The sequence below is a fragment of the Delphinapterus leucas genome, chromosome 1 (assembly GCF_059928025.1).
Source record: "Delphinapterus leucas isolate spDelLeu-1000000601 "Yukka" chromosome 1, BTC_Dleu_Yukka2, whole genome shotgun sequence".
NCBI lineage: Eukaryota > Metazoa > Chordata > Mammalia > Artiodactyla > Monodontidae > Delphinapterus > Delphinapterus leucas.
The window spans coordinates 98,270,475-98,290,462 of NC_143129.1; the positions used below are offsets into that span (position 1 = coordinate 98,270,475).

The 19,988-nt window shown below is 33.9% G+C and overlaps 1 long non-coding RNA gene across 12 annotated transcripts in view; it reads right to left on the reverse strand.

The window, feature by feature from the left end:
• The window catches only part of LOC149750695 (uncharacterized), an 81,666-nt gene that overhangs the window by 18,887 nt on the left and 42,791 nt on the right, over nucleotides 1-19,988 (reverse strand). For 11 of the 12 annotated variants that reach the window (XR_016394633.1, XR_016394640.1, XR_016394631.1 and 8 more), the window contains one exon: nucleotides 1-18,298. This exon is cut by the window's left edge. This is a non-coding gene — a long non-coding RNA (uncharacterized LOC149750695). The remainder of the gene's footprint in view (nucleotides 18,299-19,988) is intronic. The other variant, XR_016394643.1, reaches the window with a different exon arrangement.

Genomic DNA, 19,988 nt, shown 5'->3' on the forward strand with positions numbered 1-19,988 from the left:
CTTTGTTCACACAGCTCCTGGGGTTCAGCTTTGGATTTGGCCCTGCCTCTGTATGTACGTTGCCCTCTGTCGTCTGTTCTTCACTCAGACAGGATGGGGTTAAAGTAGCAGCTGATTAGGGGGCTCTGACTCACTCAGGCTCGGGGTAGGGAGCAGTACAGAATGCAGGGTGAGCCTGCCGCAGCACAGGCCGGCATGACATTGCAACATCCTGAGGCACGCCGTGTGTTCTCCTCAGGAAGTTGTCCCTGGATCATGCAACTCTGGCAGTGGCGGGCTGCACAGGATCCTGGGAGAGGAAGTGTGGATAGTGTCCTGTGCTTGCACATAGGCTTCTTGGTGGCTGCAGCAGCAGCCTTAGCATCTCATGCCCGTCTCTGTTGTCTGCGCTAATATTCGCGGCTTGCACCCATCTCTGGAGCTCGTTTAGGCCATGCTCTCAATCCCCTCTCCTTGTGCTCCCCAAAACAATGGTCTCTTGCCTCTTAGGCAGGTTCAGAGTTTTTTCTGGACTTCCTTCCTGCTAGCTGTGGTGTACTAGCCCCCTTTAGGCTGTGTTCACTTAGCCAACCCCAGTCCTCTCCCCGGGATTTGACTTCCCAAGCCAGAGCCTCAGTTCCCAGCCCCCACCCATCCTGGCGGGTGAGCAGACAAGCCTCTCATGCTGGTGAGTGCTGGTCCGATCCTCTGTGCCGGAATATCTCCACTTTGCCCTCTGCACCCCTGTTGCTGCGCTCTCCTCCGTGGCTCTGAAGCTTCCCACCCCCACCCACCCTCCGTCTCCACCAGTGAAGGGGCTTTCTAGTGTGTGGAAACTTTTCCTCCTTCACAGCTGCCTCCCAGAGGTGCAGGTTCCATCCCTATTCTTTTGTCTGTTTTTTCTTTTTTCTTTTGCTCTACCCAGGTACATGGAGATTTTCTTGCCTCTTGGGAAGCCTGAGGTCTTCTGCCAGCGTTCAGTAGGTGTTCTGTAGAAGTTGTTCCTCATGTAGATGTATTTCTGATGTATTTGTGGGGAGGAAGGTGATCTCCACATCTTACTCCTACACCACCTTGAAGGTCTCTCCTTGAGACCTGTATTTTAAATTCAGCATCATCACTTACTGCCTGTAAAACTTTAAGCTCTTTGCATCAATTATCTTAACTATCAAACAGCACAACAAAAGTATATTTATCTTATGAAATAGTTGAATGGGTTACTTAATCTATAAGGCATGAAAGCATATTATAATTCCTAAAGCATGATACGACTCTATCTGTGCTTAAATATGATTTTTGTACTTCCTCCACTTTTACTACACTATACAGAACTACAGAGTAAACTTAATGTACTATTTATTTATTATGTATATGTGTGTATATATATCTTTATAGTCCCCTTATTAGATGCTATATATAAACATATATGTGTATACACACACACACACACCTATATGCACTCACACACACATATACAGTTGTTATAAGTTCAAAAGTCTAATTGAAATCCTTAGCACAACTACTAAATAAAATACCTAAAAAATATACAGAAAAGGAAATAAAAAAGGAAGAAAAATGGCACACTACAAAATATAATCAAACACAAAAGAAGGGAAGTAAAGAGAATTTGAGGATCAAAAAAGATATGATATTAGAAAACAAATAGAAAAATGACAGAAGTAAATCCTTCATTATGTGTAATTACTCTAAATATAAATGGAATTAAATGCCCTAATCAAAAAGCATAGAGAGGCAGAATGGATTTTAAAAGAGCATTATCCACCTACATTCTGTCTACAAGAGACTAACTTTAGACACATATAGGTTGAAATTGAAAGATGGACATAAAAACCTTTCATGAAAATAGTAGCACAGAGAGAGCTGGGGTGGTACACAAATATAAGACAAAATAGAATATAAGTAAAAAATTACTATAAGATACAAAGAAGTACATTATACATAGAGAAAGGGCCAATCCATTAGAAGATGTAACAATTATCAACACGTTACATACCTGCAAATAGAGCCCCAAAATATATGAAGCAAAAACTGACAGGATTGAAGTGAGAAATAGACGGTTCTACAATAATTATTGGAAACTTCTATGTCTAATCCTCAATAATGGATAGAATAAGACAGAAGATCAATAAGGAAACAGAACTCTTAAATAACATTAGAAACCAAATAGGCCCAGCAGACATATGTAGAACACTTCACTCAAGAATACACATTTTCTCAAGTTTACATGTAACAATCTCCAGCTTAGATCATATGTTAGGTCACAAGCATGTCTCAGTGAGTTTAAAAGGATTTAAATCATACAAAGTATCTTTTCTGACTATGACAGAATGAAACTAGAAATCAAGACCAGAAGAAGTGGAAAATTTACAATGACATACAAATAAAAAAAGTTTAAAAACAAATGGATCAAAGGGGAAATTAAAAGAAAAATTAGAAAATACTTTGAAATAAATGAAAATGAAGACACAACGTGCCAAAATGTATGAGTTGTAGTGAAAACTGTCCTCAGAGGAAATTTATAGCTGGAAAGGCCTACATTTAAAATGAATAAAGATTTCAAATCAATAACCTAAATTTAAATCATAAATAATTAGAAAGAGAAGACCAAATTAAATCCAAGGTGAATGGAAAAAAGGAACTGATAAAGATTAGAGCAGAGGTAAATGAAATAGAGAATAGAAAAACAATAGCAGTAATGAAAAAAAAAAATGGCCCTTTGAAAAACCCCAAAATTGACAAACTTAGGAAGATTGATTTAAAAAAACAGAGAATACTCAAATTACTAAAATCAGGGAAAAAATTGGAAACATTACTATTACAGATATAAATAGGGTTATATGAGAAAACTATGATCAATTGGATGACAACAAATTAACTTAGATGAAATTAACATATTCCTAGAAAAATACAATTACCAAACTAACTCAAGAAAAATAGAAAATCTTAACAGACATATCCAAGCAAAAACATCTGCACTCAAAAAACAGCAAAGGAAAGTTCAGATCCACATGAGTGTACTAATAAATTCTACTAAACAGTTAAAGAAAATTAATAGTGATCCTTTTCAAATTCTTCCAAAAAATAAATGAGGAAGGACCACTTCAAATTCATCCTATAAGGCCAGCATTACCCTGAAACAAAACGAACAAAATTCTGAGAAAACTGTAAACCAATATTCCTCATAAATATACAAGCAAAAATCCTCAACAAAATAACCAACTGATCAAACATTATATTAAAATGATTATATATCATAACCAAATGGGATTTATCCCAAGAATGGAAGGATGGGTCAATACTCTCTCTCTCTCTCTCTCTCTCTAGAATGAAGGGGAAAAAAAACCCTACACGTGCTTATCTTAATTGATGTAGAAAACACATTTGAAAAAAATTCAATACCCTTTCTTGATAAAAATCCTTAACAAACTAAGAATTAAAGGGAATCTCCTCAACTCAGTTAGTACATTTATGAAAACCCCACAGCTAATATCTTACTGAATTATGTGATGCTGAATATCTTAACCTAAGATCAGTAATGTGACAAGGATGCTCAGTGGGGCACTTATATTCAGCCTTGTATTGGAACTTCTAGCTGGAGCAATTAATCAAGAAAAAGAAATAAAAAGCATCCAAATTGGAAACAATAAAGTTAAAATATCCCCATTTGCAGGTGACATAATTTTATATATAGAAAAACCTAAACAATTCACACACACACACTCACACACACACAGACACACACACACATATTTAGAGCTAAAAAATTTCAGCAAAGTTCAGGATACAACATAAACACACAAAAATTAGTTGTGTTTCTATTAAAACAGCAATAACAAACCAAAAAGGAAATTAAGAAAGTAATACCACTTATAATAGCATCCAAAAGAATAAAATATTTAGGAATACATTTAACAAAAGAAGAACAATATTTAAATTCTGAAAAATACAGGGCTTCCCTCGTGGCACAGTGGTTGAGAATGCAGGGGACACGGGTTCCAGCCCTGGTCTGGGAGGATCCCACATGCTGCGGAGCAACTAGGCCCGTGAGCCACAACTACTGAGCCTGTGCGTCTGGAGCCTGTGCTCCACAACAATAGAGGCTGCGAGAGGCCCCCACACTGCGATGAAGAGTGGCCCCCGCTTGCCACAACTAGAGAAAGCCCTCGCACAGAAACTAAGACCCAACACAGCAAAAATAAATAAATTAATTAATAAACTCCTACCCCCATCTTCAAAAAAAAAAAGAAAACCACAGCTTTACTCCTTTAAAAAAAAAAATCTGAAAAATACAAAACATTGAGGAAAGATATTAAAGAAGATCTAAACAAACGGAAATACATTGCATATTTATGGATCAGAAGACTTAATAGTGACAAGATGGCAATATGACCTGAACCGATCTAATCTATACATTCAGCACAATCTTAATCAGAATCATAGCTACCTTCTTTGTAGAAATTGATATGCACGTCCTTAAATTCATATGAAAGCTCAAAACAACAACAACAAAAAGCAAAAACAATTTTGAAAAAGATGAACAAATTAGAAGTTACATTTCCTAATTTCAAAAGTTACTACAAAGTTACAGTAATTAATGTCATACAAGCATATGGATAGATATGTAGATCAATGGAATAGAAATAAATCCATACATGTTTGATCAACTGATTTTTGACCAAGGTATCAAGACCAGTCAGTTGAGACAGAATAGTCTTTTCAACACATGATGCTAAGAAAACTGGATATCCACATGCAAAAGAAGGAAGTTGACACCGTACTTCATACCATGTACAAAAATTACCTTAAAGTGGATCAAAGACCTAAATGTAAAGTCTCAGACTATAAAACTTGTAGAAGAAAACCTAGGGTTAAATATTTGTGACCATAATTTGGCAGTGGGTCATTAGATATGACATCAAAAACACAAGAAAGGAAAGAAAAAAATAAATTAACATTCATCAAAAGTAAAAACTTTTATGCAGCAAAGGACATTGTCAAGAAAGTAAAAAGACAACACAAAGAATGGCGGAAAATATTTGTAAATTATATAACTGATAAGAACATATAAAGAACTCTTGTAAAAATACACATAACATGATTAAAAACATGCCAAGGTTATGAATAAACATTTCTCAACAAAGATATATAAATGGCTACTGAGCACATGAAGAGAGGCTTGATATCATTAGTCATCAAGGAAATGCAAATCAAAACCGCAGTAGTATTCCACTTTACACTGAGTAGAACTATGATAATCAAAATGTCAAATAATAACAAGTGTTGACAAGGATGTGGATGTGGTAAAATCAGAACCATCACAGATTGTTGGTGGGAATGAGAAATGGTACAGATGCTTTGGAAAATAATCTGGAAGTTACTCAAATTTTATCCAAGAGCAATGAAAATAAATGTGTATATGATATCTTGTACACGAATGTTGATAGCAGTATTATTCATAATAGCCAAAGGGTGGAAACAACCTAAATGTTTATCAACTGATGAATGGTTAAATACAATTGTGGTATACCCTTACAACACAATATCATTTATCCATATAAATATCAATGCCCTGATACATGATATAACTTGTATGAACCTTTAAAACATGCTAAGTGAAAGAAGGCAGATACACAAGATCACATATTTTATAAAATGACAAGGATAGGCAAATCTATAAAGTAGACTAGTGTTTACTTAGGGCTGGGGAAGATTGGGGGGTTGGGAGGTGATAGCTAAAGGGTATGAGCTTTCATTTAGAGGTGACAAAAATGTTTTAAATTTGATTGTAGTTATGGTTGCACTTTGTGAACATACTAAATATCTTTGAATTGTACATTTTAAGTGTGTGAATTGTATGGTATGTGAATTTGTGAATCATATCTTAATAAAGCTCTTACAAAAAAAATTAGTTGTCCATATATGTCAGTCTGTTTCTAGACATTCTAATCTTTTTTCATTGATCTACTTGTATATGTTGATGTAAAAACACACTGTCATAATTTTGTATATTTATAATAAGTTTTAAAATCAGGTTAGCCCTTTGACTTTGTCCTTATTTTTTGAAAGTTATTTTGCCAATTCTAGCTCCTTAGAATTTCTGAATGAATTAAGCACTCTGTCAATTTCTATAAAAAGCCTGCTGAGATTTTAATCGTTATTTTATTTAATTTATCTTAGATATTTTTGACCTCTTCATAATATTCAGACTTCTGAGATATGACCAAGGTACCTCTCTCCTTTTATTTAAGGCTTCTTTAATTGTTTAACAATGATGAGCAAAGTTTTAAGTTCTCATTTTGTAAGTCTCACACATTTTCTTCAAGACATATATATTAAATTATTATAGATGTTATTTTTATTTTAATTTCAGGATTTTTAATTTCAGAGGGTTTTTTATATTGATATTACATATTGCAACCTTCCTATACTCATATATTAGTTCTAGTAACAGTTTTGTAAATCTATCAGATTTTCTACATTGATGATCCTGTTGTTTGCAAATTAAGATAGTTTTACTTCTTCCTTTCCAATCTGGATACCTTTTTTGCATATCTTATTACATTTATTAAAACCTCCAGCACAATATTAAATAGAAGTATGAGTGAGATATACTTGTCTTTTTCCTGATTTTATGGGGAAAACATTCAGTCGTTTGCTATTAATTATGATGCTAGCTGTAGAGTTGATCAATAGATGCTTACATCAGGCTGAAGAAACCCTTTTCTCCTAGTTTGCTGAAAGTTTTTCTTTTCAAAAGCGAAATTTGGATTTTGTTCAGTTTCTCTCACATATGTTGAGATTGCTAATGTTGGCTATGGCTAATTAGAAACAACCTCAAGCTGGATATGAGATCATCTTCAACTCAATAACACGTTAGAGGAGTGGGCACCTAGATACAATTAATGGAGGCATTGGATTTGGGGTAGGAACAAAGAACATCCATTCACCTGTCTTTCAAGTGAAGCCACTTTCTCCTTTTTCCTAAAACTTGTCATCAGCCAAAACTGAAGTGTTCAGAATGTATTCTTTTAGGCCTCTCTGCCTTTGTATATTCTGTCTGTTTCCAATTTATACATTCTCAGTATCTCCATGTGCATGATACACCTCCAACCATACTTTAATTCTAAAAAATTCATGAGGAAAATTTTTACACAGAGAGTTAGTAACTTCCTTTCCAGGCTTCTACATGGAAATACAGAGAGTTGTATTTTTAATACATAATAATAATAGTATAATATGGATAGTATTTTGGGAGTCAAGGACATAGCGTCACAGCACCAACTGAGAACTATGTAATATTTTCAAAGTGTTTAGAAATTTTCTATTTCACTGGGACACATGCTCTGTGAGATCATTCAGACCATACTTTGGATTAAAAATATATTTCATTAAATGCTTCTTCCACATAATCTAATTTGTCAGAATATAAACATTTCTTTTTGGTTTAAATATTGAATGAAAAAATGGTCATTAGAGTAATGACAAATATTGCAGAGAGTTTACCTGTGGGTAATTAGCTTCCCTTCAGTCATTAGATTTTAGCTCTCCTTTATTAACACCTTTATAAATTATCCTAAATGAGGGGATGAATAGTGTAATAATGTGATGCTCATGTGACTTTACAGAATTTCTAGAGAAAATAAACAAAATTACAATCAAATACAAGATAAAATCATGGATTTTAGACTATCGTTGTGATTAATCCATGGATATTAGAAATAATGAAATATAAAAGACAGATTAATTAACACATTTCGTAAAGAAAAGTGATATAGCACAGTCAACAAAGGAAACAAAATCCATGAATATAACAGTAAATACAAAATGAAGAGACATCCTGTACTAAGAAAGGAAGTTGATATTGTTATTGGTGACTGCAGTTGCAATATTGTGTTAATTCTGGGGCACTTCAATATCAGGCATATGTAGTAATGCTGGAAAGAGTCCGAAAAAAAAAAAAAAAAAAACAACAACTGAATAATGACAAGGGAAGACTGATTTATGGGTGGAGAGTAAAGCAGCATAATATTTATAGCTGGGCTAAAGGAATATGAAAATAATCTGCAAATATTTGAAAGATGTAAATAACAAGTAGAAAAGGAATTCTTGAGGAGGAAGCAGAATTAGAGGCAATGCAATCTGAATGAAAAGTAACAGTGGTATTTATGCAAAGGAAAGATTAAAACACACACATAACTTCCTGACTGGACTACTAAATAGAAGAACAGTCTTTCTCCTTATGCATTAAATGCCCTCCTGCACAAAACACTAAAATGTGTTATTTTATGGATTACTCATGGGTTGACAGGCAGAAAGTGTGAATTATTTTATCAAAACCAGAACAGAAAGATATAGGATATGTTGTCTGACTCACTATGAATCTACAGAGTAGAATTCCATTTTTTTCTTTGATTTAAGAATGTAGAGTCTTATTTTTTGTTTTTTAAATCCTTCACATAAGAGGTTATTTAAGATGATTGGGAACAGCTCATCACTAAAATCATAAGCAAGCAGGGAACATTTACATAGAAAAGCTGTGCTAAGATCCTATTCCATGAGGAGAGGACGAATGATTGGCATTTAAGTAGACCTACAGATGGTAGCTTTTCCATTGTAGCATTTCATTATGTGCGTCTATGAATCTAGCCTCTCAACTGCTTGAATTTCTCTCCTCCAATTGTCTTATTTAACAACACGAATTGATAATGTCACCGGCAAAGCCCATCAACAACTTCCACGGTATAAAAATAAAATCTGGGTAATAATGTCTAACCTTTTTGTCCTTTGTGCTTAGTCTAGTTTCAGTTGCTCATAGGGTGCCACACACAGAGGCCTTGCACCTTGCACTTCTGACCAGAGTTCCTAGTGTGACATGGCTGCACCCGACACCGACACTTCAGCTCAGCAGAAACCTCAATTCAAGATGGCGGCGGTGGGCTGTGTGCAAAGACGTTGCCCTGGGAACTGCCATCTGGAGCCTGAGCAGCAAGGCTGTGGCTGCGCAAGACCCTTGAGAACTCCATTCCCTCCCCTCTGAAGAACCCTATAAAGGCAGCCCCACCCACAGCCTTTCAGGAGAGCGAGTATCTAGAGTGCGTGCCAACACCTCTCTATTCTCTGATCAAAGAATAAAGCTTTCCTTTGCTTCTGAACCGAACTTGGTCTCCTTCTATTGGCGAGAGTAACACAGGACAGAAGAACCCTTGCTGGGGACAAACTCAGGGGGTTGGTGACAATAGTTCAGTCCTATGTTTATTCCTTAGAATTTCTCATTTTTACACATCTTAAAAAAAAATGACAGGGCTTCCCTGGTGGCGCAGTGGTTGAGAGTCCGCCTGCCGATGCAGGGGACGCGGGTTCGTGCCCCAGTCCGGGAAGATCCCACCTGCCGCGGAGCGGCTGGGCCCGTGAGCCATGGCCGCTGAGCCTGCGCGTCCGGAGCCTGTGCTCCGCAACGGGAGAGACTACAACAGTGAGAGGCCCGGCCTACAGCAAAAAAAAAAAAAAAAAAAAAAAAAAAAAGACAAAGTATTTCACTGTTTAAAGTCCCTTCCCATATTCCCACTCACTTCCTATAAAACTTCATTTCTCACCTTTATATTTTTTTCAGTAACCCTCAGCAGCAGCCCCCATTTCACTTCTTTATTTTACTTTTCCCAAAGGTTGGATCACTTTTCCTAATATTATAATCACTTTTTCACATACACCCTCAAATTTCTTTGGACATCTTCCCCTTCCTTGTACTCTCCCAGAAAATAAAACTGTTTCTATCCAAATTTTTACTTATTCCACACCTGAATATGGATAGACTAAACATTTTTTAATGTGTGCTGTATAGGGAGGATATTAAATATTGGTACAAATCCGTTAGCTCCCTCTTTTGTGATAGACAGATATCGAGGTAGATATACTTCCCAGCATCTTACACCACTATGGCAGGCTGTGCCCACAGGACTAATTTTTCATCAACTAAATGTTAGCAGAAGTGATGTTTTCATCCTTTGTCTATTTATACAGAATTTAAGCACATGATCTTTTTCTCTTTCCCATAGCCTGGAATACGTTTGTGAGCCATATTTGAAGAGGCACATAAAGTCAACCCCTAGAGAAAAGCCAAGATAAATTCTAGAAAGAAACTAGGAAATCCAATGATCTTAAGTAGCAGGAGCAGAGTTCCCCACCAATCTGAACAATCACTTCATGTCTGTTATTAGAAACCGAAGTAAACTTGCAGCTTTTTAAGCCACTTTATTTTCAGGATATCGCAATTAAAGTTGTTGATTCTTTAACTTAAAGTATTCACAGGGGTCACATTGTATCCACTACCATCACCCTCACTATGCCTCTAGTGTTGACAAGCAATTTTTTCTATATTTGACTAGTCCACTCATCTTTCCACTCCCTTGAGGGATGATTTCAGACATTGTTTTCTCTCCTCAGGTATCCAACAACGTTTTCTCCATCCTCCCTTTTATCTTACAGCTTTGCATTTTATTTCATTGAAAAGGAAAAAAAGAATAGAGAAATTCCAAAATTTAATATCACCATACCTAACTACCTATTACAACCTGCATAATATGTTAGTATTGATTAACTTCATAACTAATTCCTCAACTCAAAGATATCACTCCAGTGATTTTCTCCTTCTCTATTGCATTATTAGTTTTTCTTCAAATGTTTACATCATTCCAATCGGTATGAAATATGCAGTTAGATAACCCATCAGAAATAGCAACAATAATAACAACTTCACTGATGCTCCCTTCTCCCCCCATCAGCTGCTCCATATTACTCCTATTTTTTAGGGATATTCCATTGCTTAAGTCAGAGTTAAGGAGTCCATAAAAAGTTCATATATTGAGTTTTCTTAATATATGGCAAGTTCCTTAGTTTAATCAGAAAAATAATAATTGTATAATTGCTATTATTATTTGAACTCATACATTATATTGAAATAAATAAAAATGATAGATTTTCCAATTTATATAAAGAATAACCCTGAATAAACTCATAGGGCAGGGGCTTCCCTGGTGGCGCAGTGGTTGAGAATCCGCCTGCCAATGCCGGGGACACGGGTTCGTGCCCAGGTCCGGGAAGATCCCACATGCCACGGAGCAGCTAGGCCCGTAAGCCATGGCCGCTGAGCCTGTGTGTCCGAAGCCTGCGCTCCGCAAAGGGAGAGGCCACAACAGTGAGAGGCCTGCATACCGCAAAAAAAAAAAAAAAAAAAAAAATCATAGGGCAATTGTGTCCTTTTCAGATAAGTCTGGTTAACCCCTTTTATCATGTCACTCCCTTAAAAGGTATAAAATCTAAATTTTGTGACATGATAGATCAAGTAATTACTAATCTAAAACCACCCTTATTCTACATTTGTATCTCCCATTAGTCACCAAAATGAAATCCTTTGTTGCTGCTATTGTTATTCAGTCTGTTCTATATGTTATTCTTGGAAAGACTATAAACACCTCACCTAACCATGCCTCTTCTATCTTTTCCTATACCTGGAATGCCATCTCCTTCCTTTTACTTTCTGCACATCTCCCAAATCAACCATGAAAAATGTGCTCACTATTCCACAAGGTTGTGTTACAAATTATACTACTAATTTCATAATTCAGTATAAATTAAAGTATGGCATCTTTGTCATTTCATTTGTATAAATGTATCTCATTTTCACAACAAGATTTTAAAGTCAAGGGAGTATACAAATATTAAATTAAGGATAAAGCAAGGAGCATGTGTGGGAGGTGATAAAATAGGAAACTGTAAGGTCAATTGTGATGAAAATCAAATAGAAAACACTTCAAAACTACTAAAAGCAAATTAAGTTAGGAGAATATAATTCCTTGGAAAACAAATTTGCTGGTGGTTTTTGAGTGGAGAATGGCATGATCAATACTGATCCTTTATGAGATTATTTTGAAAAATATTTATATAGTAAATTGAAAGGAAAGTGCAAAATGGAATATGGAGAGTGATCATTGCAGATCAACAAGGAGCAACAGTAAGAATACCTGGGTACTTCAGTGTACCAACTGGACAGCCAAAGAATGTATGAAGCAAATGGGAATACAGAAGGTTAAATGAAAAACAAAATTATACATATATATACATATATATGTACACATATATATGTCATTAACAAAGAAGTGGTGAATAAAACTATAGATGTTTTGAGTGTTGAGAAGTTTGGAAATATTATAAAATTAATGATTGATAGACTATCAAGGATTAGGTTGAGATTATCACAATTGTTTAAAATAAATATCAGAAAGCAATGAAGCTTTCAGTGCTTAGCTTATACAGAGAGAGTCATGAAATAAGAAGATCATGGGCCAAAATGCATTACTATTGCAGAAATCAAGAAGGCAGCCAAAGAATAAAATTACACCTGTGACATGGGCAACTATAACCATGGAGCCAGGAACTTGGAGTCTATAAAATAGAAATCACTCATATTAGAGATAATAATAAAAACAAAAATAGAGAGGCAAATGTTTGGTAACCCACACTCCTTCAGAAAATATCTGTGTATTATAATATTTTAATCTATAAGATGTATGAACAGATAATATAGTCTAGAAGAAGAGTTTGGTCATATATATTAATCATATTATTATAAGTTAAAATGTTATTTTATTAGAATTACAAATAATAAGATATGATTATTCAGAAAAGCAAGAAATTATTTTTAACTCAAAAAACAAGGAAAATACAAGAGAGGAAAATATGAGTATATGATACTTATAAAAGTGACATTTTTACAGTAGTAGTTCATAAATATTTGTGACTCTATTAATAAAAATATATACAAAGAACAGAAAACTTTTTAAACCTGAAGCATATAGTTTTTATAAGATTTTTAAAAGCCAAGATTATATTGAATTTTAATTCCAAGTTAATAAATTTGAACTTTTGATTAGGAGAACTGCTGACAGAATTATTAGGAAAATGCAGAGAATATAGTTCTTTCATTAATTATGACTTTTTTGCTGCAGACAACAAAAACCAATCTGAGGGAAAGTAACTGAAAATGCAATAAATTAGAGAAAGCTTTATGTAAAGAAAATTTGGTTTCACAGAAACCAAAGGTAAGAACACAGGTTAATATTAAAGCTCCAGCAACATCTCTGCTTCTCTTGGTGCATTTGCTGTTGCTCTTTGTGAATCAATTATGTTGACCCTCAGTCCACAAGAAATAATAATCATTGCATCCAACTTTACATGAAAAAATTGAGACTATACAAAGGAAGTAATCCACAGCTACTAATTCCAAATCTTGCATGAAAGAAACTTTCTTGTCTAAGTTATTATGGCTAGAGGTGGACAGTAGGCCCAATTTATTACAAATGGGAACAAACACTTGTAAATTAAAAGCAAAAAATTCCTGAAATCCAGAAAAATAGCCAAAACTTGTTGTTGACTTATGGATGAACATCTCAAAAGCTGAATACTATAGTTCAAAATTTACCTTGTTACCTTAATATCAAATACTAGATTTAGAGTGTTTAAGGGAAGTATACATTTATATGAAATTATAGAATATCAAGTTTAGAAAGAAATAAATTGTGAGAAATATCTTCAAAATAGTTTGCCTATGGTAGAGAAATATTAAATACATTGCATTTTTCTAACTAGTTTAGGTAGATTTTGAGAACTTTTACTCTAGTTTCATCTTTTAAAATTATACTAACATCTTGAATATCTTGGATTTACAAATATAATATTATGTGTTAATTTAATACAAATGTGGCATTAAATGTAAATAGAAATCTATTTAAGAAAATAGAAGATATTTAAAATAGACATTGTTTTCAGAAAATAGATATTGTGATTCTTCAATCTGCTTTTCAGGAAAAATATGATTTTTAATTTATCTGCCAGTTGATTATAATTGTAGTTTTACTTTTCAAGATTAAAAAATTTATAACCTCAGTGTTACAAAGCTTCTGCTCAGATAAATTATTTCATAAAATTCACTCTAGAAGCAAGCACCCAAATATCATACTCATCTCTGAATTGGCAAAATATTTAAAATAAAATTATGTTGTCATTAGAAAGTCCAGTTGAAATTTCAATAACATATCTAGAAACAAAACAGCTTGTAGGACATAATTCTTCTTCTTTCATCATTTACAATTTATTTGAATTTTATGTCATCCTCACTTATTCCAATATTAGAATGCTCCTCCTGCTTTTTGAACTTATTATATCCTTCTTTGTATTCATTTGAACATTTTCAAATGTAAATTTAGGGAGTTTCTTTTATATTATGTAAACTGTGAATTGTAAATATAAAATCTGAAATATTAGTACTGGACAGTATAACAATATTGTCGTATGGAGAAAGATATTCTCAAAAACATAGATATGTTAATTCAGGTGTTCAAAAGGAAAATAAGTTCAAAAGAAAATAAAACTGGTATCAGTGCACATTATATTCCCAATTAATTATTTGCTGTGTCTCTGGTAAAAGGAATTTACTCTACACATGAGCCCTGGGGTGTTACAATAGCAAATGTATTTCTTATAGAGTTTCATTGTTGTTTTTCTTTTGTTTTTGTTTCATTTTTAATGCATACAGAGATGTGGATAATTCATCATTAAAGTGGGATTATTAATAGGTTTCAATAACATGGAATATATTACTTGAGATAATCAGAGTAGGAAGAGATCAAAATTGGATCGAAACTGAGTGCTGATAAAGTTCTTATCAAAACAGACTTGATTTTATAAATGGTTGGATACAAGTCAATGCACCACTTTGAAATGCCAATCTAGCATAATATATTGCTTATGTTGTTGTGTATCTGAATGAAAATGTTTGTGTGTATACAAAGACAATACACAAAGACAATGCTAAAATCTACTAAAGATTGGTAGCGTTGTAAATTATATTCAATAAACACTTACTTAACTATGTACTGGGTACCAGGCACCATGTTAGGAATGAGTAGTGTATAGGAAAGGCAGACAAAATCTGTTCCTTCATAGATAATAAATTCTAATGAATTACGTGCTTTCTGACTTATTTGTTCTCAATCTAACACAGGGGTCAACAAACAATTTTTTGGAAAAGGGCCAGATAATAAATATTTTTGACTTTTCAAGCTACATAGGATCTCTGTCATCTTCTTTATATATTTTTTCAACACTGTAAAAGTGTAAAAATCATTTTAGATCATGTACCTCACAAAAACAGGCCACTAGCTATAGTTTGTCAGCCTCCATTCTAAAAAATAATTCATGTGTTTGATTAATGATGCCAGTAAGGTTAATTCTTTTCATTATCTGAAGGATTTGGATACTAGCTCACAGTCTTTTCTGTTCCAAGGATAGTCATTATTTTTGTAATTTAACAATTCTGTGTATGATCCATTCAATATATTGTCCTTTAAGTTGGACTGAGTACAACTGATTGACAATTTCTTTCAAGTTTTTATTTCCTGTGTTGCAGATAGGACATTTCTTTTAGTCTACTTTGATGTTCGGTTCTAAATGTGGATAAGTTACACAGATTTGTTGTATAAAATTTGAAAGACAGTAGTAGAGTCCAACTTCCTGCTCCATAAGGTTACTGAGCAACATCATGGATGTTATAGCTGAGTCACTCCATGAATATTGGAAGTTGATTGCAGGACTAAAGGCTGTTGGAATTCACTTTCTTGTGTCCATAATGTTGTGGAAGTTCTGGCACTAATCCTCTCACCCTGAATCCCTGAATTTCAGGTTATGTGTGCATGCTTGACCCCGGTAATTCCAGCAATGACCTCTTGATACTCTACATTCATAACGTGGCAGAGATCACGATTCTAACAGGGGTCTATTCTCTTGTTTTCTGCCAATCATTTGAGAAACTCCAGTCTGGAGCCAACTCCTTTAGAACTTCCAATAATTTTGTAAGCATCTATTTCCCTGTTTTAAATTACTTTATGCTGAAATATGTAAAATAATCTCTGCTCCTTTCATGTCTCTTCAACAGCAATCTATTCTCTACTAGAAGTGGTTGTGACTAAAATATGTGCTCAAAGATGGGAAACAGAGATTAGTTATCTGACATTGTTGGGTTTTCAGTGAGACTAATTATCACTGAAAATGGGACATTGGTAATTCATGGAATGCAAAAGAAAAATACTTAAATTATTGCTTATGGTCACCTGGAATGAAATACTAATGTGTTGGCCATTTTGTTGCAAATAAAAAATGCAAGGAAGGTGGGGGTGGATTGGAAGTTTCTATTTGAATTGGAGAAGTTCAAGGAAAACAGAAATAAGCTCAGAGCTTTAAAACCTAGTTTAAAACATGATGAAGGACTAAGGAGATTTTATGACTCTCCTGAAATCATTTCTTTTATGTTAGCCACAGGGGTAACACACTTAAAATCATCACAGATCTGATGCATGAATTGCTGAATTAAAGCATCAATTTAACTCACAGGTATTTGCAGGTGTTGTATGTAAAAATCTGGGCACAGATTTGGAAATAGTAGAACTCCAATCACTGTAGTTGCAGAGGTAGGACATTTCTTTCAGTCATATAGGAGTGGATTCAGTTGACGATGAATACTCAACACCATTGTCAGCATAAGCAGCCTTTCATCTACTATTTGACAAGGTTGTACCTGTCTTGCCTGGAAACCCTATAATTACCACTACTTGAGGGAGTGACCTTACAAAAGAGTTATCCTCATGCTGTTCCCATTCCTTCTTCATACATAAATATAGTTAGATCTAAGAATACCCAAGAGAACAACACTAAATTCTCCTCAAAATAAAATAAGGTTCTGTTTATTTATTAGGTTGAATCATATGAATTGTATTTGACCATTTTTGACCTATAAATTTGACCTATAAATATAATTTATACATATCCATCTAAAAATTGACATATACATTAATAATATATGTAAAAATGGCTACTAAGTGAAGCTAGAACAGGTCCTATGGGTTCTAACTTTAGTTTAACATAAAGTTATTGATATAAGGATAGTTAATACAGATTCTGAATTCAGCAGTGCTCAGATGCCTGCTCAGTTGATTGAAATTTCAGCTTAATAACAATCCACACTAAAAGATATTTGGATGTCAAAAGTGGCTTGGCTTATGTTGAAGAAGGAATTCAAACAGGCGTATAGAAAATTTCTGTAACCTGAGGTCACATAACTTTTTTCATCTGAGAGAACACTGAAGACACAACCTTCACCAAGGCACTAAGATTAGGGTATCACAAATATTCTTTCAAAACTCTGGAGTAGCTATCCTTTGTGGACTGGAAATAAGAGTAGGAGAAGCTGCCATGGAAAATGAGTTCCCTGAATTAAAGGAGCAAATATATTGGCATTGGCAGAATCCAAGTGGTAGCATCTAACCAGCAGAATAAAAGTGAGAATGGTTATTGTAATAGGTAGCATAACTGGAGAGATAACCAGAAGGTTTGAACACAAGTCCAACTTGTAGTAAACTCTGGGATTGATGATATGAAAACTCATCCACTTTATGGATATTCTCACAATTCTGGGAGGTGTGTCAGAAAAGAATGCTCCTGACATTAAAATCTACTTGAGTGTATGGCCTGTTAGGAAGGTAGATGAATCTTGAGAAAACAACAGTATTATCTCAAATGTAATTAGGTAATACACACAATGGTATCTCTTATTTACTGGAGCCATTCAACCTACATCCTTTCATGTGGTCACTACCATTGAGCTGACTAATGTTGGTTTTTCTCCGTCCCAATAAGCAGAGAACAACAGAAACAGTTTAGTTCAACCTGGAAGGGACAGGAACACAATCTAATTCTTTATCATTAAGTCCACAACAACTGTGTGATTCTGTTATAAATTAGTTCTATGTGTTCTCATACTTGCCTTTACATTGATAACATCAAGACAATGTGACCAGAGGAACAAGGAGTAATAAGTACCTTAGAAGTCTCAGTAATATCTATACTTGTTAGAAGCTGGGGGGAAAGTGTCATAAAAATTTGAAGACCTACACCATAAGTACAGTTTTAGAGGGCCAAAAGTCTTGAGCATGTCAGGATATTCCTAAAATGAAAGAAAAAAAAAGAGAAAAAGAGAGAATTTGCTGCACTGTGCATACAATAGCACAGTATCTGAGGTCAAATCTAAACATATCACTTTGTGTGTACTGATCTACCCATAAGATTTCTGTGTTTTTTGGAAAAATTCTTAGAGGAGAATAATTCTTTATATAACCTCAGGCCATGGTGCAAGCAGTTCTGACCTTGAGCAGATCAAATGTTGCTTGAAGTGTCTGTGGCAGATCAGGATGCTCTGTGGAGAATGAAATAATTTCTGAAAGGAGAATCACAAAATATGCTCCTAGAGTTTTATACCATAACTATTCCCTATTTGGAAACTTGGTATTCTCATGTTGAGAAATAGCTCCTGCATTGTTATTAAGATCAGTTGAGCACCTGACTACAGAACAACAGAACCTATGCAAACTGATCTACTCATCATGGCTTAAATATTATCTGATCTAGCAAATCATGAAGCTAACTGTGTGTGGCAGTATTCCTTCTTCATTGCAAGTATATTCAAGATTAGACATAAGACGTTCCTGAAAACACAAGTTATAAATATGCTCTTGTGGCTTATTCACCTAATTCACTTATTTCTACAGTGTTTCCACATTTCGCTCATCTACATACCCATGGAATTGTAACAAATATTTAGTTTTCTAAGGAAGGGGAAAAACTCCTGGCTTATAGATGTTTCCATGGAACATCCTGGCATTAGGTAGAAGTAATCAGAAACACAGCACTACCACCACCTCAGGTGTGATGCTGGGCAAAAATTTGGATGGAAATATTTCCAGTGAGCAGATATTTTAGATCTTGAACTGAGGATAGTAATTGCCTTACCTATACAGTTTTATACAGGCCAAACAAGTTAATATCTATAAACCACTTAATTTTTTGTATTACTTTTTTGTTTATTATTATTTTTAGTGCAAAATATAAGAAGTTAAAATCAACAGAGAATTATAAAAACTACATTATGTACTTAATTGTACATCCCTCTATAATTAATTATGAAAACTTGTTCAAACTGCTTCTAAATAAATTGTATAAACCACTTGTTTTTAACTTGGATTTAAAAGTTGAAAATTAAGTGTCTTAAACAAAGATTTAAACTTTGTTTACATTAATATTTAGAGATGTATGGCCTGTGAAGAAGGCCATATAACTGAGCAAATATTGTTGGATCCATGTAGTTAATGTATTGAGACAAATTAGCAATAGTTACATAAAAAAGCAAAGCAAGGAGATGTTAATTACAGAGAAAATATTGTTCAAGAAACAAAATACAGGTATAAATTATATATGAATCAGAAAATTCAAAATCATTTAATGATTTTCTCACCAAGTAGGTCTATAGATTCAAATCAACCCAGAAGACATCTTTGTAACATTTAGCAAATTTATTAATTTGCAATAATTCTAAAATTCTAATTTTTATGAAAATGAAAAAGATATAGAATATCCAAACAGCATTGAAAAAGAATAAATTTGTATGATATAGATTGCTTGGATTCAAGCATTATTTAAAGCAAATGGAATAAGCAAAAGATCTAAAAGTAGAAATTGGAAAATTCACACATAATAGAGGGCATTAATATCCCTTTCTCAATATGTGAGAGAAAAGCAGGTAAAAATCAGTAAACTTATAGAAAATCTTAAAGGTATTAATGGCGCTCTTATCAAGAGTACATGAAATCAACAGTATTAGGCCCTTAAAAAAGCTTCTATAAATTTCAAATGATAGAAATCATTCAAAGTAATTTTTCTGACTGTGATGGAATTAAAGTGGAAAACAATAAGAACAAAGACAAATATAAAATCTCTAACATCCTGGAATTTACATAATTAACAACTTTAAATAATGTACAATTAACAAGGACATCCAAATATTCAAAAATGAATAATAATAAATTTGGCATGTCAAAATTGGATAGTTC